Here is a 26359-nt window from a genome sequence, read left to right as displayed (position 1 = left end):
TTCTTCCCTTGTGTTCTTAATAATGCTCCTAGAATCCCATATTTGATTTTCAGTGTAGCCAAGAACTAAATCTGAAGCCATATATTGAATATTTTAAAGTCATTTGTAGGACTAAATGGGTGATTATTTTCCAAGTGCATAGAGAGTATTCTCAATAATGTGCCATTTTTGTGCCTGGCATTCTATTCAGTTGTGTGTGTGTGTGTGTGTGTGTGTGTGTGTGCGCATGTGTGTGTGTGTGTGTTTGGGAAGGATATGCAAGAGTATCATAAAGGACATGTTATAAAAGAAAACTCAGTTCTTTTCTTCATGATACATATGATCTAATTTGAAATGCAGGTAAATTTTAAAGTATTATAATCATAAAACATGTACAGTCCAAACTTTGTTTGCAGTATTGTACTGGCATATATATCATCGTGGATTTGGAGAAATGCATCTCTGATCACCTAGCTTCTGGTCTCTGCAATGTGTTGGTCTGTATTTGACAATGAATTTGGTGTTGCAGTTACTCTGTTTTGACACAAGGTGGTGATGCTCACCTAAAATGTTTTCTGAGAGCGGCATCTACTGCCTTTAAAGGAGTCCCCTCCTCCATCCCAAAGTAGGAGTGACTTAAGGAAATGAGTGGAACTGGCTTTGCTTTAAAAAGTAATAGCTGTGGGATGCCTGGGTGGCTCTGTCGGTTAGGCGTCTGACTCTTGATTTCAGCTCAGGTCATGATCTCATGCTTCATGAATCTGAGCCCCACATTGGGCTCTGTGCTGACAGTGCGAGGCCTGCTTGGGATTCTCTCTCTCCCTCTCTGTCTGCCTCTCCCCTGCTCTCTCTCTCAAAAAAAAACTAAACTAAAAAAAAAAAAAAAGTAATAGCTGAAATTTTTGTTTGTGTCCTACTGTATAATTTATTTTACAAATAATGATTTGAAATTAAGTGTAGATTTATGTAAGTTTGGGTTGGGGTGAGGTTGGAACCTTGAGAAAGGGAAAGCTGAACAGTAGAGAGAGAACTAGCAGTCATTAAGTAAGTACTAGGCATCCAGCATGTGCTGAGTGATTTGCTTATGATATCTAATTGGTTCTAGTCAAATATAATATTATATGTATTTTATGCCATACCGGTGTATTCTTTAGCACCGTAAATTGTGCAATGTTAGTAGTGTTGTGTGTGTTCTCTCTCATAAGAACTAGAGTATACCATCAGCCAGTGTAGTAGCTTTTTTCCCCATAGTTCATCAATCTTTTTTTGTTTGTTTGTTTATTTTTGAGAGAGAGAGAGAGAGAGACAGAGCATGAGCAAGGGAGGGGCAGAGAGAGAGAGGAAGACACAGAATCCCAAGCAGGCTCCAGGCTCTGAGCTGTTGGCACAGAGCCATGTGAGGCTCGAACTCACAAACTGCGAGAGCATGACCTAAGCCGAAGTCGGATGCTTAACCAACTGAGCCACCCAGGTGCCCCTCAATCTTTTTTAATAAAAGGCTTCTTATAGAGTTAAATATATACTTACCTTAATATATAGCAACTATACTCCTAGGTATTTATCCGAAAGAAATGAAACCATTTGTTTACACAAAGACCTGTAAGTCAATGTTTATAGCCACTTTATTCATAATCACCTAAACAGCCCCTAAGATCTATCAACTGATGAATGAATAAAGAAATTCTGATATGTTCATACAATGAAGTACCACTTAGCTATAAAAAAAAGAAACACATTTCTAATATATGCAGTAAGGTAGAAGAATTGTAAGAGTATTAGGCCAGTGAAAGAAGCCAAACACAAAAGGTTACAGAATATACTGACTGATTCTAGTTATGTGACAATCTGGAAAAGGCAGGACCACAGGGACAGAAATCAGATCTGGGAGTTGGGGGGTATGGGTGGAAGGGGGGGGAAAGGGATTAACCACAAAGTGCCATGAGGAAACTTTTGGGGATGATGGAAATATTCTACATTTTGGTTGTGGTGGTGATTATGGGACTATATATATTTGTCAAAGCCCTTCTAACTGTAAAACTAAACATAGTGAATTTTACAGTATGTAAAGCATACCCCAATAAACCTGATCATTAAACACACTTGAAAAAAAAAAACTTTTTAATCATAAATGCAAGGAAAATGTCAGCTTTACTTCACCAACAGTTTCTCCTCACTTGGAGGTAAAGCCTTTTGCATCTCAGCTCTTTGCTTATCTTTTGATAAGCATTTATGCAGACTTTTGTTTGTCACTGCCTTAGTGGGCTTAGAACTAACCTAGCAAAGATTTTGCTTGCAAACATTGCTACCCAGCTTTCAGGGCAAAAGGGGGTAGAATTTTAGTGCTGGAAAGATTCTTAGAGAATTTGACTGGCAAACTAGAGTTTTACAAATAAATCTTTTAGAGAAGTTATCCAGTAACAAAAGTCAGTTTGTTATGCATATATTAAGGACAGTTTCCAGACTGGTTGTTATTGTAATAAAGTATATCTAAAATTATGAAAATGTACTTTTTTCCCCCTCCCTCCCTCCTTTCCTTCCTTCGAATGCTAGATTATACTTCTGTCTCCTGGAACAGACAGTGAGGGTGAACCAGACAAGTGCTTTGGATCATTATGTTGCATATCAAGTAATATTGTTTACCTTCTAGCAGGTTTTCAATCTATTATGCCAGTCAAATTTATGGGCTAAAGGTTACTTGTTTGATGACAGACTTATTCGGAAGTATGTTTTGTTATGGAAAAAAAATGATAAGCGATTATAATACTAGTACCTTTTGGAAATCTTGATTCTGAAGTTTCTTTTTTTTTAAGTGCAAAAAAGAGTATTTGATGTAATAAGATAAAACAAGAGGTACTATATTTTATCTAAGTAGAAAGGTGAAGAAAATTGAATGTTAATGTTTAGGAAAGGGGAGCACAATTATATTTTCAAACACATTTTAAAAAAAAACGTTTATTATTAAGAGACAGAGAAAGACAGAGCATGAGCATGGGAGGAGCAGAGAGAGGAGGAAACACAGAATCCGAAGCAGGATCCAGGCTCTGAGCTGTCAGCATAGAGCCCAACATGGGGCTCGAACTCACAAACCACGAGATCATGACCTGAGCAGAAGTCGGACGCTTAACCGACTGAGCCACCCAGGCGCCTCTCAAGCACATTTAAGATACTTTTGTATATTTGGGAGTCCTTCATTAATTCCATATTTTTATGCTTAATGATGTACTCGCTTCCTGTTGATAAAATACAGGTGTGTTTTTTCAAAGGCCAATAGATGGCTGATATTTTATTAAGTGTATTAACCTTATGAGGTAGTCACTATTATTGTCCCTGTTTTACTGCTGACAAAACAGTTACTTAGAAAGATTTAGTAAGTGGCTTTATTCACTGGAGTTGGCAGTTTAACAAATCCAGGCAGTTTAATTTCAGAACTCATGCTTTAAACCACTAATCTAAATTAATTCTTAAATTCTGTGTCAGACTTAATGTCTTTAAATTGATTGTACATTTAACATTTTTTTAAATGTTTGTTTTTGAGAGAGAGGAGAGACATAGCATGAGCGAGGAAGGAGCAGAGACAGGGAGACACAGAATCCAAAGCAGGCTCCAGCTCCAAGCTGTCAGCACAGTCCGATGTGGGGCTCCAACTCATGAACCATGAGATAATGACCTGAGTCAAAGTCAGACACTTAACTAACTGAGCCATATTTTGATGATCAGCTTTTGCTTTGCATTTATAAACTTTAATTCAGTCTCTGACATTTACTTTGTATTACCAGATGGCTGGTAGTGCTCTGTGTATGTGTTCTTTCTCATTAAAACTATGGTATACCATCAGCCAGTGTAGTAGTTTTATCCCTAGTTTAAGTGAAGTTATTAGTTTTGACTTAGAAAACAGAAAGAGATAAGGGAAAAGAGAGAGAGGAGAGAAGGAAGGAGAACTAGAGTTTGTATGTTGTTATTACTGCAGTTATGTTTTGTTTATTTGATTTAGTTGATTAGAATTGAAAAAAGTAAGCATTAGCCAGTAAATGATAAATTTACTGTTTATATTCTTGGGAAAATTTAACAGAAGACTTGAAGTAATTAGATAGATACAGAATAAACTAAGCAGAGACAAGAAAACTTCTGTGCTCTCTGCCTGTTTTTGAAAATAAACTTTTATTGGAACATAGCCACACCTATTGTTGCATTGACCATTTGGCCAACAAGATAAAAATATTTACTATCTGGCCCTTTAAAAAAAATTGGTGACCCCTGAACTAAATTTTGGACCAGAACCGTTCAGATAAACTGTGTGTTTATTGGCTTAGAATGAGTCATTCACCAAATATTTTTTGAGCACCTGCTATATGCCAGAATGTGCTAGGTGATGGAGAGGCAAAAACAAACATGTCCTACAAAAATGTCTGACTTTGTTTTTTATTGACAATTATAACACAGGTTACAAAATGCTAGGGATTGTAAGAACTAGGAAATGCTCATATGACTATTTCACTTTTCTGAACCAATAATAATACTGCACCTCTTAGATGATGACCATATGAGTTATCTGACACTGTAGATATTCCAGCTCCTTTTCTCTCTCTGGTTCTCCCGGTCACCTTTTTATGTTACTCAGTTGTTTTTTCTATAGTATTTATTACCATAAGTTTACTTATTTACAGTGTTTGTTGTTGTCTATTTTTCCACGTAAGCTCCATAAGGGCAAGGATTTTTGTTGTTTACTGATTTTTCCAAGTGCCTGGAACTCCTAGTAAGCAATTAGTATGAAAGAGACCTGCCTTACATATTCTTATTAGCTATGTTAATGCATTTTGAAAACATCAGCTTTTTTCATATCAACTCTAATTTTGCTGATTTGAAGTTAAAATAATTTGCTGAGCTAACTTGTATGTCTTTTTAACTTATATGTTCTTCATTGAGAAACATGGTTTTTCTTATTTTTTAACCTCATTTTATCACCAGTAATATACTATTTACGTATCTTTTTCTTGGGAGTGCTAAACGTTTAGCAGAAGATGTTTTAGGTAGTTCAATAATATATTTATTGAATAGAAAAATGCATACTAAGCTCAGAGCTTAAGCTAACTCCTCTGATGGCCTTGTGGAAGTATTGTGGTTGCATGTTTAATCACAATTAAGATAATTAAGAATAATTTCTCATAAAACTTCCTTTCTTTTAGTTATATTTGTGAGCATATTTTGGTGATAATTGATTGCCCTGCCTACATAGTTTGCCAAATTGGGAAGGAGAAGAGTGTTCTGCAGCCAAGTTTCCATATGTTGATATTTCACATCCATGTTTGTGACCTAAACCTGTATCCCTTCAGACAGTGAGGAAAGCCAAGTGTTCTCATAAGCAGCAAGGATTTTCTTCATGGAAAACAAAGAAGTAAAATGGTAGTTCAGACAAAGCTATAAAGTGTATGTTGAATATTACAAATACATCTATCTATATAAATGTGAATAATATTATGTGCTTTTATGCATTTAATTGCAGGATTTTTTTCTTAGGCATTACATCGAAGGAAACATAAAACAAAATTGAATACATGAAGGGAATAAAAAATCAGAAATATAGCTAATAATAATTACTACCACTTTTTTTATTTTTTAAAAAATGTTTTTACATTTATTTATTTTTGAGAGAGAGAGAGAGCGAGAGCGTGTGCAAGTGGGTGATGTGCAGAGAGAGAAGGAGACACAGAATCCACAGCAGGCTCCAGGCTTTGAGCTGTCAGCACAGAGCCTGACACGGGGCTTGAACTCACAAACCACGAGATCATGACCTGAGCAGAAGTCGGACACTCAACTGACTGAGCCACCCAGGCGCCCCAATTATTACCACTTTTAATTGAGCTAAGTTATTATCCACATAATCTGTAATTCTAATGACCCTGTAAAGTAATATTTCTGCTTATGTTTTGGAGATCAGAAAATTGATGTCCGGAGAGATTCAATAGCTTGCCGTGGTTCAGGAACTAAATAAGTCTTTTTTTTTTTTTTAATTTTTTTTTTTTTAACATTTATTTATTTTTGAGACAGAGAGAGACAGAGTATGAGCAGGGGAGGGTCAGAGAGAGAGGGAGACACAGAATCCGAAACAGGCTCCAGGCTCTGAGCTGTCAGCCCAGAGCCCGATGTGGGGCTCGAACTCACAGACCGCGAGATCATGACCTGAGCCGAAGTCGGACGCCCAACCGACTGAGCCACCCAGGCGCCCCTTAAAGGCAGTATTTTAAGTCAGTGTTTCCTATTCCTCCAAATACCTAATTTTTTATCCTACGGCATGTCTGTTTCTCATATATTGTTATGATGTGCTACCAAATGACTATATTCTATATCTATATTTGTTAAAAATTTTACATTTTATAGCATCTACACTATATAGTTGTTCTTTTTTATTTTTTACCATTGTTTTATGTTACCATTCATTTACTGATTTTTTAAATTTTATTTTAATTCCAGTAGAGTTAACATACAGTGCTATATTAGTTTCAGTTACTTGTACAGTATATAGTGATTCAACAGTTCTATACATTACTCAGTGTTCATCAAGATAAGTGTACTCTTAATTCCCTTCACCTATTTCACCATCAGTTCTCTGGTAACCATCAGTTCTCTCTAGTTAGTCTGTTTTTTGGTTTGTCTCTTTTCTTTGTTGTTATTCATTTGTTTTGTTTCTGAAAGTCTACATATGAGTGAAATCATACAGTATTCGTCTTTCTCTAACTTATTTACTTAGCATTATACCCTCTAGATCCATCTATGTTGTTATAAATGGCAAGATTTCATTCCTTTTTATGGCTGAATTGTGTGTGTGTGTGTGTGTGTGTGTGTGTGTGTGTGTGTATACACATATGTATATGTGTGTGTGTATATATATAGATATAGATTACATACATATATATGTGTGTGTGTGTATATATATATATATATACATATATATATTATTTTACATCTTATTTATGCATTCATCTATCAATGGATACTTGGGCTGCTTCCATAATTTGGCTCTTGTAAATAATGCTGCAGTAAACATAAGGGTGCATATATCTTTTTGAATTAGTGTTTTCATATTCTTTGGGTAAATACCCAGTAGTACGATTGCGGGATTATATGGTAATTCTATTTTTTAAAATTTTTTTAATGTTTAGTTTTGAGAGAGAGAGAGAATGAGCAGGGGAGGGGCAGAGAGAGAGAGAGGGAGACACAGAATCTGAAGCAGGCTCCAGGCTCTGAGCTGTCTGCACAGAGCCCAGTGTGGAGCTTGAACCCACGAACCATGAGATCATGACCTGAGCCAAAGTTGGACACTTAACTGACTGAGCCACCCAGGCACCCCAGGTAATTCTTTTGTTAATTTCTGAGGAACCTCAACCTCCATACTGTTTTTCCACAGTGGTTGTACCAGTTTGCATTCCCATCAACAATGCAAGAGGGTTCCTTTTTCTCAGCATCCTTGCCAACACTTGTGTCTTGTGTTTTTGATTTTAGCCATTCTGATAGGTGTGAGGTGATATCTCATTGTGGTTTTGATTTGTGTTTCCCTAATAATTAATGATGCTGAGCATTTTTTCGTGTGTCTGTTGGCCATCTGTATGTCTTCTTTAAAGAAATGTCTTCATGTCTTCTGCCCATTTTAAATTGGATTATTTGATTTTTGAGTGTTGAGTTGTGTAAGTCCTTTATGTATTTTGGATACTAACCCTTTTTGGGTGTGTCATTTGCAAATACCTTCTCCTATTCAATATGTTGTCTTTAGTTTTGGTGATTATTTTATTTGCTGTGCAGAAGCTTTTTATTTTGGTGTAGTCCCATAAGTTTATTTTTGCTTTTGTCTCCCCTGCTTCAGGAGACCTATCTAGAAAAATGTTGCTATGACCAATGTCAGAAAAATTACTGAAAATTACTGCCCTTGCTCTCTTCTAGGAGTTTTATGGTTTCAGATCTCACATTTAAGTCCTTAATCCATTTTGAGTTTATTTTTCTGTATGGTGAAAAAAACTGATCCAGTTTCATTCTTTTGCATGTATCTGTCCAGTTTTCCCAGCATCATTTGTTGAAGATGATACATCTCATACAAACCATATGAGTTTATGTCTGGGCTCCCTATTCTGTTCCATTGATTTATGTGTCTGTTTTTGTGCAAGTATTATACTGTTTTGATTACTCCACCTTTGCAGTATATTTTGAAGTCTGGAGTTGTGATACCTCCAGTTTTATTTTTCTTGCTCTGGCTATTTGGGGTCTTTTGTGGTTCTGTACAAATTTTAGGATTATTTGTTCTGGTTCTGTGAAAATGCTGTTGGTACTTGATAGAAATTGCATTAAATCTGTAGATTGCTTTGGGTAGTATGGACAATTTAACAGTATTTATTCTATACTACATAGTTTTGAAATTTAAATTTTCAGGGGCACCTGGGTGGCTTAGTCAGTTAAGTGTCTAACTCTTGATCTTGGCTCAGGTCATGATCTCACAGTTTGTGGGATTGAGCCCAGTGTCTGGCTCTGTGCTGACAGCGTGAAGCTGCTTGGGATTTTGTCTCTCCCTCTCTCTGTCCCTTCCCCACTTGCTCTCTCTCTCTCTCTCTCTCTCAAAATAAATAAACTTTAAAAAATCTATTAAAAAACAAAATAAAATTTAAAGTTTCATAATGTAGTGTGCCTCTGAATAACCTGAGGAGGGTGTTATATAAAAGAAAACAGTTTCCTAATTCCAGGAAGTAGTACATGAAAGGGATAAATAACTCTTTGTCATTTTAAAGTTAAAACCATTGCTGTCCAGTTTTAAGCTGACATATATTCTTTCATTTTACCTTTCTCATCCCCATAATATTATTAGGCCCTGGATAGCCATGTATATACATGCATATAATCACCAACATGATTCTTTAAGTTTGTTTTTGTTTAAAATATTTAATGATTCCACTTTTTTAAATAAGAGTTTTGTACATAAAAGAATTACCCCAAAACATCATTATTATATAAATTGATGAAGACACCGGTATATTATATGGAACTTTTATCACTATAATCTATTTTGTTCGTATCATTAATCAGGATTAGCATGCTATGTTAGCCAGGAAATTGAGATAACTTCATCCTGTAGCCCTTTACATAAGATTCTCTTCTAGTTCTTGTAAATTCAGATGTTAAATTTCTAAGAATGAAAATTTGTTTCATTTAATCTTTTCTTTTTTTAAAGTATTAAGAAATTGTCCTCACCATGATTTGAGGTTCATGACCTATGAACCCTTGAATTCTGATTTAGTATAGAATTTGATATTATCTGGTTAGCATAGACACCTAAATTTGTGGATAGCCTTCAGATTTTACCTTTAATAAGATAATAAAAGGCCTCATTAAGCTTTTCATTTGATGAAAGACTGAGAAACCACAGACCAGTGAAGGAAGAAGCATTGCTGATAAAGGTTATATATTAAAATCTTGTAGTGGCTTATGAAAAAGAGCACTAGTCTTTAATAATTAGGAAATTTAACTTTAGTATTGTATTTAATTATGTAACTTTCAAGTGACTCTCTAGGGCTGCCTCCCATTCCTACATCTTAACACAAATCTAATGTTTTCCCTTTTATAGCAGATTATAAAGCCAGGAAAGAGTCAAAGGTTGATTATAATATATAGTGAAGATGTTTTCCACATATTTATACATGATATAAATGTTAGTTCTTATTATAATTATAATACAAAGACCTTATGAATACTGTTCATTAATGCCAAAGATTGCCATAGTTTGTATGTGTTGCATGATATATGACTGACTGACCGAACGAAATGAATCAGTCAATCATTTAATTTGGGCCCTGGACTTCAAAATTATTTAGAGCCTCCCTTTGAATGGAAGATCCTTCTCCTTGGTTTTGAAAATATACTAAAACGTATCTTAATGTTGGTATTTGGCTATTTTCTATAATTGCCAAAAAGAAATTATACAGCCCTCCTAAAGATCAGTGAGATAAAAGAAAAAACATGATGAGCTAAATTGTTAATTTTGGTTTGTTTTATGTGTTCCTCAGATCACTGAGATGAAAATTCAGGCAGGGATGCCGTCCTCTTTTAGTTAATGTTAGAGTCTTTCACAATGGTGTTCTCCATATCAGACAGTAATACTGCCCGATATAGTTCTTCACTTAAGGATGTGATTTTTTTCTTTTTGTAGTCTGTATTTATGTATCATTTAAGTCCTCTGAAACTTAATTACTTTTATCATTCAAATTTTAGCTTCTCTTCCATTAAAGAGAATAGTGATATGGAATCCTTTTGTTTGAATGGTTGACTGAAAGTACAAAATGTGGAGGATAGAAGCTTAAACAGGGGATAGTGAATTTTTAAAAAAGTTTTTAGTTTATGTGTTTATCTTTTAAAAGTTTATATATTTTGAGAGAGAGAGAGAGAGGGAGAGAGAGAGAGAGAGCATGTGCAAATGGGTGGGGGAGGGGCAGAGAGCGAGAGAATAAGAATCCCAAGCAGATTCTGTGCTATCGGTGCAGAGCCCAATACAGGGCTCCATCCCACGAACCGTGAGATCATGACCTGAGCTGAAATCCAGAGGTGACCACTTAACCAAGTAGGCCACTCAGGCACCCCAGGAATAGTGAATTTTTAAAATTATTCTTTGTCTGATTCCCAAGCACTAACATTTTTTTGTTTGTTTCTAGTGTTTCAGAGGTCCTTCCAAAAGTGTCCACAGGGCACAGAAACTCTGTTTAGATTTTTCCTATGTGTTTTATTTTCTTGATATTTTGCAGAAGGAATTTGCCATTTGCTTTTGATGAAGTTAATACTTGTATAGTATCTTTAGATTTTTATTTCTTGGATTTAGAGTATAATTTGAATATTAGATTTCAAAAGGTTTATGTGTAAATGGCCTTTGGTGGTCAAATCTGGTTTGTAATTAATTTACTGTAGTTTAGTTACCAGGGACTGATGGGGAGTCATTCATATATTTATATTTTCTGTTCAACATATTTATAAATATTTGATGATTATTAATTTTTCTCTAATGTGTTCTGAACTTCAAGGAATTAAGGCTCTGTGTAAGTACTTATCTCTTTGTGCATTTTGTTACATTTATATTCATTGGTTGTAAGTAACTTACTATACATAATAAATGTACATTTTAAAAGATGGTCCTTCTAAAGCTTTGCTTGGGGTCTTTGCTGGAAAGATAATTTAGACACATGGAGAGGGTTGCTTGCTTTACTATTTATCATTTTCCCAGACAAATCCATGGAGACAGGCTGCTGATAGGATAGGAGAAAAACAACAAAAACAAATACAGTGCTTTGGCCTGGAACTGAATTGTATTATCTGTGCTGTCAGCTAGAGTCTTTGCTCACTTACCCAGACAATCTCCACAGGGATTAAAACTTCCCTCTGCATTAGTGATAGCCTTTAGTACACTGCAACCTCATGTCCAGTTAAAAAAAAAAAGATGGCTATAAACAGTTTTTAATAGCTTGCAAAATCCTTACCAGTTCAACCTTTGAGGAGAGTGATTATGTTGATAAGTCAAACAGGTATATCAGCAATTAAGTTGGTAATCACCTGGATTTCAGTTTTAATTTCCATATATAGGCCCTCACAGCCCCCAACTTAGGGCCTGATTTGAGCGCTTACAGTGATGAATATACGGCAATTCAAGTCATTTTTGAGGACAGTTCTTAAAACAACAAAAAAAGTTATAAGAATTTTAATTCTTCATGAAGGTTTAGAAGGATAGAATTACAAGAACAAAGAACAAGAACAGTAGGAAAAACCCAGAAGATTCTGTCAACCAAATAGAACTAGTAAGAACCAGTTTCCTCATCAAGCAGTGAAATGCCTGAACTCTCCAGGAAGCTGATTATCTATTATTTTCTTAAAGATTTCTGCTAATAAGGATTTAATAACCTTCTGTGGTTCTCAACCTGATGATTTTTCTCCCCACTCCACACCCTGATGTTTTGTAATATCTGAAGACATTTTTGGTTGTTGCAAATGGAGTGATGATATTGGCCTCCAGTAGGTAGAGCCACAGATGCTGCTCAGCACCTTGTGTTGTGTACAGGAGAGCTCCGACAACAAAGTATTATGTAACCCTGAAGTCAATAACATTGAAGTTGAGAAACCCTGCTCCCAAAGCATGGATTTTTGTCTTGATGGGAGTTTTTCCAGATGAATAGCCCCACTGATGTTTACAGTGTTTATAGAGAGAGTTTATTTTGTTTCTTTGAATTACTAATAAGAGAAAAAAGAGGCTTTTTTAAAAAGAGTTGACTTGAGAATTTATGAACATGATAAACACAAACATTTTTGAAAAATGTTCACAGAGATGATATGGTGATCTCATAATACAGAGAAATGGAAAAAAGTCTTATTTGATGATAGAAGGACATGAGAAATTTAGTAGTTCTTACCTTCACAAATATTAAAGGGAAATTCTACCTTGCAGGAGATAGGGTTATATAGAATTATTTCTGTATTGGTGAATTGAATCATTTAATAAATAAAGAGTAACATTATATGTAAAATTAATTATTTTTGGTGAAATTTTCAGTAACCTGAAGTTCCGGATTCAGTTCTCAGATGTGACAGTTGGTAATTTACTTTTTGTCTAAGTCTCAGTTAACACATCTGGAAAGTCAGGTGGTTATTTTAAACTTGTCAGATGGGTGTTTGCTAAAATCTATTTAGTAATTTGTAGTGACACTAATATTTTTTTAGATGAATTAAAACAGTTGTCCAATCTTTAATTGATTGCCGGTCCTCAGTGTAAGGAATAGTCATGCTGTTGTTCATTTCTCATATGGAGTACAACAGTACTTCCATTCATTTTTGTCACTGTCTCCTCAAACACAGTAATTTGCAGTACAAAGAAGTGTATAAACATGTATAACGTGTATAAACACAAACACACTAGTAACTTAGTGGTGGTAGGGAAGTTAGAGACTGACAAAAAGTATTTATATTACCTTGCTTTCCAGAGATTTAGGATTTGGGAATCTGGTCTGATATCTATGGCATGCCCAAAACAACCATTGAAGCTCCTGGAAGTAGTACATGGGGTAGAATATATAGCCTCAAGAGATTTAATAATATAGCACAATCCATCCATTGTGCTAAAACACAGACATTGGTGACTAAATGTAAGTGATATTCTTAAACTCACTGTATTACAAATAATCACAATTGATCTTATTTTTTTGTTTCAAGTTTTTATTTAAATTCTAGTTAACATACAGTGTAGTATTGGTTTCAGGAGTAGAATATAGTGATTTATCACTTCCATATAACACCCAGTGCTCATCACAAGGACCCTTCTTAATACCCTTCAGCCATTTTAGCACATCTCCCACTCACCTCCCCTCCAGCAACCCTCAGTTTGTTCTCTATAGTTAAGAATCTCTTGTGGTTTGCCTCCCTCTCTTTTTTTTTTTCCTTCCCCTATGTTCATCTGTTTTGTTTCCTTTTTTTTTTTAATGTTTATTTATTTATTTTTGAGACAGAGAAAGAGGGAGGGAGGGAGACCAAGTGGGGGAGGAGCAGAGAGAGAGAGGGAGAGAGAGAATCACAAGCAGGCTCCACACTGTCAGCATGTCAGTGTTAAACTCATGAACTATGAGATCATGATCTGAACCAAAATCAAGGGTTGGAGGTTTAACCACCTGGGCCACTCAGGCACTCCTCATCTGTTTTGTTTCTTAAACTTCATATATAAGTGAAATCATATGATACTTGTCTTTATCTGACTGACTTCTTTCATTTAGCATAATGCATTCTGGCTCCATCCATGCCATTGCAAATGGCAAAGAATTTCATTCTTTTTTATGGCTGAGTACTATTCCATTGCATGTATACACCACATCTTCTTTATCCATTCATCAGTCAATGGACATTTCCATAATTTGGCTCTTGTTGATAATGTTGCTGCAAACATCAGGGTGCATGTGCCCCTTTGAATCAGCATTTTTTTTTTTTTTGTATCCTTTGGGTAAATACCTAGTAGTGTAATTTCTAAGGTCCTAAGGTAGTTCTATTTTTAACTTTTTGAGGAACCTCCATACTGTTCTCCAGAGTGGCTACACCAGTTTGCATTCCCACCAACAATGCAAGAAGGTTCCCCTTTCTCCGCATCCTTGCCAACATCTGTTGTTTCATGTGTTGCTAATTGTAGCCACTCTGACAGGTGTGAGGTGGTACCTCATAGTAGTTTTGATTTGTATTTCTCTGATGTTGAATGATGTTGAGCATCTTCCATGTGTCTATTAACCATTTGTATGTCTTCTTTGGAAAAATGTCTGTTGATGTCTTTTGCCCATTTCCTCACTGGTTCTTTTGTTTTTTGGGTGTTGAGTTTGAGAAGTTCTTTATAGATTTTGGATACTAACCCTTATTCTGGGATGCCATTTGCAAATATCTTCTAACATTCCTTTTAGTTTTGTTGATTGTTTCCTTCTCTGTGCAGAAGCTTTTTATCTTGATAAAGTCCCAGTAGTTCATTATTGCTTTTGTTTCCTTTGCCTCCAGAGACATGTTGCTACAGGCCGATGTCAAAGAGGTTGCTGCCTGTGTTCTCCTGTAGGATTTTGATGGTTTCCTGTCTCACATTTAGGTCTTTCATCCTAGTTTTGTTTATGGCATAAGAAACTGGTTCCGTTTCATTCTTCTGCATGTCACTGTCCAGTTTTCCCAACACCATTTGTTGAAGAGACTTTTTCCCATTGGATATTCTTTCCTGCTTTGTCTGAAATTAGTTGGCCATATATTTCTGGGTCCATTTCTGGGTTTTGTTTTCTTTTCGATTGATATATACATTCGTTTTTGTGCCAACATCATACTGTCTTGATGACTACAGCTTTGTAATATTGCTTAAAGTCCAGAATTGTGATTCCTGTAGCTTTGCTTTCTTTTTAAAAATTGATTTGGCTATTTGAAGTATTTTGTGGTTCCATACAAATTTTAGGATTGTTCTAGTTCTGTGAAAAATGCTGGTGGTATTTTGATAGAGATTGCATTGGATGTACAGATTGCAATTGATCTTATTTTTTTAAATAGTCATATTGTCTACCACACCACCCACACCCCATTAATGAGCTGAATGCATGCTGTGGAAAAGTCATGCTTTTTGTAAAGGAGAGGGTGAAAAAAAAATGTAGTTTGAAGTCAAGTATCTTAGCAAATCACTTAGCCTTTGTTTACGTGTTTAAGAAGTTGTCTGTTTGGCCGAGACAGAAAATCTGCATTCTATCACCACCAAAAGTCCTCTTAGAGTTTTTGTTTTCTTTTGTTTTTTAAATAAGTAGACCAGCCACAGCTGTGTTAGTATAGGAAAAAATTCAGAGAAGAAATTGAATCTTAGCTAGAGGTGAAACATGTTAAGTTTGATGATCAATTAGAGACTGTAATATATAAAATAAGTTGTTCCACTGCTAACAGAAAGTAATGTAATAAATTTCGATGTTATTCAATATATTCTTTTAGTTATTTTTATTTCTACAGAAGATTTTGTTTAGATATTTTGAATAGGTAATCTATATTAAATGATTAAAAGATCAAATCTGTAGAAAGATACACATGGTGATACTTTACTCCCCCTTAACTCCCCCTTAGTTTTACTAGTCTCTTTCTTCTTCCAATGTTGTTTTTAATACAAGCAAATATGTATATTTATTTATCGTTCCCAATTTATTGTTTCCAATGCCCATAGTCCCATACAAGATGTAGGAAACTATCTATATGTATGTTGTTAAGTGCTGTGCTTTTTTCATTTAGCACCGTATCTTGGAGATCATTCCTTCTCAGTATATGGGTATTTTACTCATCCTTTTGTAGGCTGCATAAGCACAGAACTACATACAAATAGTCCCTTATCAATGGACATTTAGACTGTCATCAGTCTTTTGCCATTACTAACAACCTTATCCAACTATTATTTTGTAGTTGTGCAGGTTTGTCATAAAGTGGGCATACTGTGTTAAAGGGTAAATGCTTTTTTAATTTTGGTATATATTGCCTTATTTTCTTCTACAGTGGTTCTACCATTTGGCTGTCTCACCAGTAATTTTTAATGTGTCAAGATTTTCAGGTAACTGCTGCTTGGTAGCCATTAGTTAGTAGTTAATTGAAAAAAATCAAATGAGGAATTATTAAAATATTTTATATAAAGTTTAATGACTTTTCTTTAACATAGACATTTAAACATTATTAATTTGCTATTCATTTGTTTCAGGGCAAATGAGTTTCTTTGAGAATATACTGATTGGAGTTATATGGTATCTCTTATCTAAACTTCATTGTATTGCTTTCAATGTGTTTTGACTTTTATATAATGAGAGCTTAGGGCACCCTAGGTTTCCCTGTTCTTTTACAGATGTTCTGCTTATACCAAAATAGTTATTTTAGTTTAATTCACTTTTTTTTTTTAATTTTCCTAAGCATTTGTTTGCCTTGGTTTTTACAGAAATAGTCATGTTCCTTTGGCAGTCATATTTTATTGGTTTAAATAATATTTATTTATGTCACATTATTTTAATATTAAATAATTATTAAGCTAGAATTATTGATTCAGGATTTTTAAATTGTTTTTGTTCTCTGATTTATCATTGTGTTTATTAATCTTCTGGCCATATTAAATGCTCAGTAAATACTTACTGAATAGAAGAGAGACAGGAAAGAGGTAGCATAGGAACAGACTCAGTTGACTTTTGCTGTGCACCCAGAACAGGAGAGTAAAGGTTAGGTTAGGGGGAGGATGTGGGAGCATAGCAAATGTAATCTTATAGGCCAGTGATATTTAGCCTTCTATGCCAGGTACAATCATGCATTGGAAAATTAAGACTTTTGTGATAATTCCTCCATAAAGAAATTGAAAGAGCATTGACCTAAAGGAGGCTTTAATTCTAGGTTCTAACTCACTTACTTAGCATAAGTACCAGGCTGGGCTAGACGTCTGTGTATTTTACTCTTGTTCAGCCAGCAGCTTATTTTTTATAAAGATACTTGTTTTCTAAGTTTTATTTTTCCCTGTGCATCATCATGGATTTGCCATATTCATGCATCAGCTTACTACAGTTTATATTTTCCTTCAGGTGATATTTTAAACACTTAGATAAATTTAATGAATAAGGATAATTTATATCTCCCTAAAAGGGATACTTGCCATAAATAAAAACAACAGTAAAAATAAATACAGTGAAAACAAAACAGTGCTATTAAGTGTGATCTTTGCAGAGGGCTCAAAGCAAAACAAGATTAGCAAGTTTTAGGTGCCTCCCTTCCCCAGAAGCAGAACCACAGAGCATAAGAACAAGGCAGAAAGGGTAAAATGTTAATAATAGGTGAACTGAGTAAAGGTTATGTGGGAGTTCTGTGTATTCTTCTTATTCTTGCAACTGTAATGTGAATTTGAAATAATCTCTAAAAAAAGAAATTTAAAAATGATCCTGTGATAATTAGAAAATTAAAAAGGGAATAAAATTCATGTTATTTATTTAGACGGTCCACATATCATCTAAAAACATTTCAGGTTTTTGTAGGCATTCCACTCTTCCAGAACTAGCATGCTAGATGATCTCTAAGGTCCTTTCTAGTTCTTATGTTCAATGACACAGTATACATTGTATTAAGGCAGCCAAATTAAAGCTACCTTCACTCCCAATTCAGTGTTTCAATGAGTAACATTACGGAGGCTCAGAATGAGGTAAGGCTCTTGTTGGATAAGGTAACTGGAATGGGTTGAAGAGAAGAAGTATCTAAGGAAGAATACCCTAGACTGTTACAGTTGTGAGAAAGAAAAATACTGGGTAAGAAAGTTTTCGAGACAATTCAGAGAGCTTCTGCCTAACACACAAATTATTAAGTTTTAATAATACTGATAATAATAATAATTGATCTCTGATAATAAGAGATTGTAAGAAGTTTGGGTATGGATATTTCTGAAAAATACTACCACCACCACTAATTGAGGATTTTTTAATGTACTGATGCTGTTCAAAATTGTTGATATACATTAGCCCACTCATTTAGTTCTTATACCAATCATATGATGTTATGAGGTACTCTTAATCCTGTTCTACAGATAAAGAAAAGTGAGGCACAGGAGGGTTAAATAATTACATCAAGGTTATATTACAAGTAAGTTATGGAACCAGATGGTCTGACTTGAAAGTCCGGGACCTTAACCTTTCTTCTCTACCATATTTATTTTTATAGTGTTTTGTTTTTGTTTTTTAAATCATAATTAGGGACTTCTGCCTTTTAGTTTTCAGTAGTCACTGTACCTTATTTTGTTTTATTATTAAGCTTTCAGTTACATTGTTTCTTTAAGCAAATTAACTATAGTCATTTAGACTCAGCTTCAAAACATTTCCAATATATTCGGTCTTTGTAGATGTGATTCTATATGTCTTGTAACAACTGGTTCTCTGATGGTGTATGTCCTCTGGTTTTGTGTGTGTGTGTCACTTTTTATTGTTAGCGCATGTTTCTTGAAGTTTATTATTGAGGTTTGAACTTACAATATTTTTCTATTACAGAGAGTTTGTATTTTTTTTCTGTAAGGGACCTGGAGACACTATCACCCGAAAAACAATCTTTTTTGAAAAAGTTTCCATTTATGACATCATTTCAGACTTACACTACAGTTAACAGTAATTTTATAATCAGTTTCCTTATGTCTTTAACCCAAGTTCCCCAGGTGTTAACATTTTCACATTCAGTTTATTACTTTCTCTCTACTTGTATTTCTAAATTTTTTTCTGAACCATTTGAAAGGATATTATATATATGATGCCTTTGCCGTAAATACTTGAATGTGTGTTCCCTCAAAACCAAAGCCATTCTCTTACAAAAAAATCACAATTCATTGATCAAAATCAGGATACTAATGCTGACCCAGTACTGTTATATAATCTATATATAACACCCACCTTTTGTTAATTACCCAATAATGTCCTCTGTAAAAAAGAAAATGCAGTATCATGTGCAACATTTAGCTATCCTATGTCTTTATTCTCCTTTAATATGAAATAATTCCTCAGTCTCTCTGTCCTTAATGATTATAACGTTCTTCAAGAGTATATGACCATTATTTTGTAGAATGTCTCTCAGTTTAGGTTTTTCTGATGTTTATTCATGAGGAGATTCAGGTTATGCATTTTGATAGTAATGCCACAGATGCAATATTCTTCTCTTATCAGGAGTGACATGACTGATTTGTACCATTATTGGTGATGTTATTTTTGATCACTGGGTTAAGGGGATGTCTTTCAGTTTCTTTACCACAAAGCTACTGCTTTTCCATTATACTTTATAATTATCTTGTTGAGGTATACTTTGATCCTATGTAAGTATCTTAGTGCTACTTAGACTTTCACCACTAATTTAAGAATCCATTGATGTTTCTTGCCTAAACAAGTTATTTTTACAATGGTTGCCAAATGGTGATGTTTCTCACTGCACCATTTTTTTTTCCTGCATGTATTGATTGGCTTTCTACTCTCAAGAAGAGATTCCCCCTTTTTCCTTATGTTTATCACTATAGACTTATGGATTCTTAACTTATTCATTGATTTTTAATACTTAACTGTCATTATTTATCTTGATCCTCAAATTATCCCAATTTAGGCCAATGGACCACCTTCAAGCTCCTGTACCTTTTTCCTATATCTCCAACATTCTTCTATACTTTCTTTCTGACATGAGATAGATGTTCTGAATGAATATTTTACTTTCTCTGCTGCAATTCTGAAATCAGTCACTTTTCCAAGGGGCTCTGATTCCTTTTGCTGGAGAATGGTATTTAGAAGCCAAGTTCTGCACATTAACTATGCTCATTGCTATTGGGGTGCCCAGGACAACTTTAAACCAAATTTTTAGCTGAGTTTTTTTGGGCTATGTGGGTAATCTTATTTAAGGTTCATAATTATCATTTCTATGGGGAGTTATTTTTTTTCCTCATCTATTTCTCTTTCACTATAAGCTAAAGCCATGGTGGCATATCCCTGCAGTTTTGTCTGTAGGCTGGATTTGACTGGGATGACTGACTAAAGGTATCCTCCTTTGAAGTCCCTGCCCTAGATTCTTTCTCAACTATCCACCAAGGCCAGGTCTTTGATTGTGTTTTTACTTTTGCAGGTGAATGGGATTCATTAAAACTAAATTTCTAGACCATAAGGAATTCTCATATACTCAAGGCAAATGCCTGCTCTAGAGGTAGCTATTTTTCATTGGCTTGCCTCTAACTTTGTGTATTCTTATTGTTTCTTGAGAATTCTCTTATTGTCTTCAGTGTTGAAATAGACAGTTTTTTTGAGTCCGGAGGAAATGGAGTAGGAGGAATCTAAGCTCACCTTATCCCACAGATCCAACTAGATAACACTCAAATCAGTGTAAATAACCCAGAAAACGACCTGAAGACTGGCAGAGCAAACTCTCCATGGCTATGTAGAGAAGAGGCCACATCAAAGAGGGTATGAAGGACAGAGACCCTGTCAGGATCTAAATGGGCCCATGAGATGGTTCCTGGAGAGGGTGGTGCCACAGGTGTGGAAAGAGGAGACAGACAGATTCACACCAAGGAATGCACATAGGAAAGATGAATCACCATAACATTTGGCTTTGAAAACCAGAGGGGTAGAATTTTACAATTTCCTACAATCAGCAGGAACCTAAAACCTAGAACTTTAAAAATCAGTAGGCTTAGCACTGGGAGAGCCCAGAGTGCTAGGGGAAACTGAGTCCCTGCCCTTAAAGAGACAGCAGGACAAACAGCCTTGTGGAGATATAGCATAGAAGCAGCAGTTTGAAAATCATATGGGGTATAGGGGAGAGAGATTTGTTTACTAATCTTAGAGCATGTGCTAGAAGTGCAGAGATCCTCTATAGAGGACATCTCTAGGAATAAAGGATTTGGTGGGGATCATTTCCCTCTCACATCCCTGCCCCCAGCTTAAGAACATGGCATTGGGGCGCCTGGGTGGCTCAGTCGGTTGAGCATCCGACTTCAGCTCAGGTCATGATCTCACGGTTCGTGAGTTCGAGCCCCGCGTCAGGCTCTGGGCTGATGGCTCAGAGCCTAGAGTCTGCTTCCGATTTTGTGTCTCCCTCTCTCTCTGCCCCTCCCCCATTCATGCTCTGTCTCTCTCTGTCTCAAAAATAAATAAACATTAAAAAAAAAAAAAAGAACATGGCATTGTACTGACACTTGCTACCTAACAGTGCAAAGACTGCACCCTGCCCATGTGTTCTCCTGCAGCACACCTCCTTCAGCCAAGCCCAGGCTCAAGGTCTCCTCCCACAGCATATCAGCAGAAACTTTGCTAACGCCACATGTCCTGCTGGCTTCTGCAGATCCACTACCTCCAGTATACTTTGGGCCAGAGCCCATCCAAAGCCATGCCACAAATCTGGTAGTGGGCATGCAGCCCCAATGGGCTACCACCACTTCAAAGTGATTCCTGCTCCAGGGAGAGAGAAGGTTAACCACGCACACCAGTCAGACTACAGCCCTGGCAACAGGCTGGGAACAGACAGCTGGTCTGATTGCAGCACCCTCCCCCTCCCCACACACACACAACAAAAGCTTCTCAGGGGACAAAATAGGGAAAATGAAAGTGCTCTGCAGTTTAGTGCTACTGCATTTCTGGCAAATGCTTGGTCTGACTCAACTCAAGTGCCCAGATCAGCCCAACAGCAGTGCAGAAAAGATACACTGCCCATGACAGATAAAGAGAGCCACTGGAGATGACTGGACCAAAGGAAAAATGGCTTAGCCATAACAGCAGGGTGCATACAACACACATAGGAGACATCCCTGAAGCTTCAGGTTCTGGTGAGCAGGGGGCACTGTACTGCAGGGCACTACAGTACCTCTTCTTCATAAGACCACTATCTTCAAGAGCAAGAGATGTAGCTGACTTTTCTAACATGTAGAAACAGACACAGGGGTGCCTGAGTGGCTCGGTTGAGCATCCCAACTCTTGATTTCCGGTCAGGTCATGATCCCAGGATTGTGGGATCAAGCCCATGTTGGGCTTCATACTTAGCATGGAGCCTTCTTAAGATTCTCTCTCTCTGCCCCTCTACCCTGCTGGTGTGCTCTCTCTAAAAGATATACATATATATATATATATACACATACATGTATATGTATATAATATGCATACACACACATACATACATATATGTATATGTATATGTATATGTATATGTATATGTATATGTATATGTATATATATAGAGAGAGAGACAGAGCTAGACAAAATGAGGACATAGTGAAAAATGTCCTGAATGAAAGGACAGGACAAAATCACAGCAAGAGATGTAAGTGACACAGAGATAAGTAATATGCCTGATAGATGATTTAAAGTAATGATCATAGAGATACTTACTTGAAGTAAGTACTTATTGTACTTGAGGAAAGAGTGGAAGACCTCAGTGAGACCCTTAGCAAAGAGATAGAAAATATAAAAAAGAACCAATCAGAAATAAAGCACTCAGTAGTTGAAATTAAAAATACATTAGATGGGGGCACCTGAGTAGGTCAGTTGATTGGGTGTCCAACTTCAGCTCAGGTCATGATCTCATGGCTCGTGTGTTCAAGCCCCACGTGGGGCTCTGTGCTGACAGCTCGGAGCCTGGAGTCTGCTTCAGATTCTGTGTCTCCCTCTCTCTCTGCCCCTCCCCCTGCTCACACTCTGTCTCTCTCTCCTTCAAAAATAAACATTAAAAAAATTAATTTAAAAAATACTTAAAAATAAATTATAAAAATAAAAATACACTAGATGGAATAAATTGTAGACAAGGGAGAGTAGAAAAATGCATCAGCAACCTGGAGGACAGAGTAATGGAAAGCAATCAACCTGAACAGGTGAGAGGAAAAAAATACAAAATGAAGATAGACTTAGGGAACTCGGCAACACCATCAAGTGTAATAAGATTCACATTATAGGGAATCTCAGAAGAAGAGAAAGAAAAGGGGGCAGAGAATTTGAAGAAATAATAGCTGAAAACTTCCTGAATCTGGGAAAGGAGACGAATCCATATCCAGGAGGCAGAGAGCCCCCAACAAAGTCAACCCAAGGATATCCAAACCAAGACATATAGTAATTAAAATGGCAAAAAGAAATAATAAAGAGAGAATTTTAAAAGCAACAAGAGAAAATAATAACATACAAAGGAAACCCTGAATGCTATCAGCTGATTTTTCAGCAGAAATTTTGCAGGCCGGAAGGGAGTGTCATGATATATTTTAAATGCTGAAAGGAAAAAAAACCAAAATATTCTATACAGCAAGGCTATCATTTAGAATAGGAGAGATTAAGAGGTTCCCAAACAAAAGTTAAAGGAATTCATGACCATTAAACCAGCCTTACAAGAAATGTTAAAAGAGAATTCTTTGAGTGGAAAGGAAAGACAGTAAGTAGGAGTAATAAAAGCAGGAAGCACAAAAGCAGTAAAAATAAGTATAGCTATAAAAATCAGTCAAGGGACTCAAAATAGAAGGATGTAGAATATGACATCAAATCCCAAAAACATGGTGGGAAGAGGAGTAAAGAATGGGTTCAAACTTAAGTGATCAACAACCACCCTATTGAACCACCCTGGAATCCTGGGAATAAATCCCACTTAATGACAAGTTAGACAACCTCTAAGAAATGGAAAAATTCCTTTAGAAACCTCCCAAAACTGAACTAGGAAGAAATAGCAAATTTGAAAACAGACCAGTTACTAGCAATGAGATTGGATCAGTAATCAAAAAATTCCCAACAACAAAAATCCAGGACCAGACATCTTCACAGGTGAATTTGAACAAATATTTACAGAAGAGTTAAGACCTATTCTTTCAAAATATTCCAAAACATAGAAGAGGAAGGAAAGCTTCCAAATTCATTCTATGAGGCCATCATTACCCTGATCCTAAAACCAGATAAAGACACTGCAAAAAAAAAGAAGTACAGGTCAATATCAATGATGAATATATGTGTAAAAATACTCAAGAAAATATTAGGAGATTTGATCACTACGATTAAGTGGGATTTATTCCCAGGATTCCAGGTTTAATATTTGCAACTCAATCAATGTGATATACTGCTTCAACAAGAGAAAGGATAAAAAACATTATCATTTCAATACATGCAGATAAAATAAAACATTTGACAAAGTACAACATCCATTCATGATTAAAAAAAAAAACACAACTCAACAAAGTAGGTTTAGAGGGAACATACCTCATCATAACGAAAGCCATATTTGAGAAACCCATAGCTAACATCATACTCAATGGTGAAAAGCTGAGAGCTTCCCTCCTATTGTCAAGAACAAGACAAGATGTCCAATCTCACCACTTTTGTTCAACATAGTAGTAGATGTCCTAGCCACACCAATTAGACAACAAAAAGAAATAAAAGACACCTAGGTTGATAAGGAAGAAGTAAAACTTCCAATATTTGCACATAACATAGTATATTTAGAAGACCCTAAATAACTTCACACAAAAAAAACTACCAGAATTGGTAAGTGAATTCAGTAAGGTCACAGATACAAAATCAGTATATAAAAATATGTTGCATTTCTGTACACTAATAATGAAGTAACAGAGGAAATAAGAAAATAGTCTCATTTGCAATTGTACCAAAAAGAATAAAATAGCTAGGAATAAACTTAACCAGGGAGGTGAAAGATCTGTATTCTGAAAGCTATAAAACATTGATGAAAGAAATTGAAGATGACAGAAACAAATGAAAAGATATTCCATGATCATGCTTTAGGAGAACAAATACTGTTTAAATGGACATGCTACCCAAAGCAATCTACATATTTAATGCAATCCCTATCAAATACCAACAGCATTTTTCACAGGACTAGAACAAACAATTCTAAAATTCGTATGGAATCATAAAGACCCCAGTCAAGGCAGTCTTGAAAAAGAAAAAAAAAAAACAAAACTATAGGTGTCACAATTCTAGATTTCAGGATATACTACAAAGCTATAGTAATCAAAACACTATGGTGCTGGCACAAAAAACAGACACATAGACCAATGGAATAGAATAGAGAGTCCAGAAATAAACGCATGGTTATATGGTCAATTAATCTTCAACAAAGGAGGCAAGAATATGCAAAAAGAAAATCTGTTCAACAAACGGTGTTGGGAAAATTGGACAGCTACATGCAAAAGAATGAAACTGAACTGTTTTCTTACACAGTACACAAAAATAAACTCAAAAGGGATGAAGGAACTAAATGTGAAACCTGAACCCATAAAACTCCTAAAAGAGAGCACAGACAGTATTTTTTCTCACATTGGTTGTAGTAGCATTTTTCTAGATAATGTCTCTTGAGGCAAGGAAAACAAAAGCAAAAATAAACTTATGGGACTACATCAAAATACAAAGCTTCTGCCCAGCAAAGAAAATAATCAATAAAATTAAAGACATCCTCCTGAATGGGAGAAGGTATTTGCAAGTGACATATTCAATAAAGGCTTTGTATCTAAAATATATAAAGAAGTTATACAATTCAGCGCTCAGAAAACAACTAATCCAATTAAAATGGGCAGAAGACATGCATAGACATTTCTCCAAAAAGACATACCGTTGGTTAATAGACACATGAAAAGATTCTCAACATCATTAATCATCAGGGAAATACAAATCAAAACCACAGTGAGATATCACCTCATACCTGTTAGAATGGCTAAAATCAAAAACACTAGAAACAAGTGTTGGCGAGATGTTGAGAAAAAGGAACCCTCTTGCACTCTTGATGGGAATGCAAACTGGTGCAGCCACTGTGGAGAACAGTATAGAGGTTTCTCAAAAAGTTAAAAATAGTATCCGGTAATCCCACTACTGAGTGTTTAACCAAAGAATACAAAAATATTAATTCAAAAGGATTTTTGCACCCCTATTTTTACTGCAGTGTTACTTATAATAGCCAAACAATGGAAGCAGCCCAAATGTCCATTGATTGATGAATAGATAAAGAGGTGTGGTATATACAATGGAATATTACTCAGCCATAAAAAGAATGAAATTTTGCCATTTGCAACAACATGGTTGGATGTAGAGTATATGATGCTAAGTGAAATAAATCAGAGAAAGACACATACTTTATGATTTCCCTCATGTGTGGAATTTAAGAATAAAACAAATGAACAAAGAAAAAATAGAAATACCAAAAAACAGACTCTTAACCACAGAGAAGGAATAAATGGTTACCAGAAAGGAAGTGGGTAGGAGGATGGTTGAAATAGATGAAGAGGATAATCTTGATGAGCACTGAGTAACATAGTATTGTTGAACCACTATATTGTACACCTGAAGTTAATATAACATTACATGTTAACTACACTGGAATTAATTTTTTAAATAAT

General features: G+C 35.5%; 1 protein-coding gene and 1 long non-coding RNA gene across 5 annotated transcripts in view; both read left to right on the top strand.

Annotated features, from left to right (window-relative positions):
* The window catches only part of SPATA5 (spermatogenesis associated 5), a 360776-nt gene that overhangs the window by 137158 nt on the left and 197259 nt on the right, over window positions 1–26359 (top strand). The window lies entirely within an intron of this gene.
* Window positions 18333–23271, top strand: LOC128776547 (uncharacterized). The gene is made up of 2 exons (XR_008421697.1): window positions 18333–22186; window positions 22225–23271. It is a non-coding gene; the product is annotated as an uncharacterized LOC128776547 (long non-coding RNA).

Source organism: Panthera pardus, unplaced genomic scaffold, assembly GCF_024362965.1.
Source record: "Panthera pardus isolate Hobbes unplaced genomic scaffold, ASM2436296v1 HiC_scaffold_13, whole genome shotgun sequence".
In the NCBI taxonomy this organism is placed as follows: Eukaryota; Metazoa; Chordata; class Mammalia; order Carnivora; family Felidae; genus Panthera; species Panthera pardus.
This window is presented reverse-complemented; position numbering and strand designations above follow the sequence as displayed.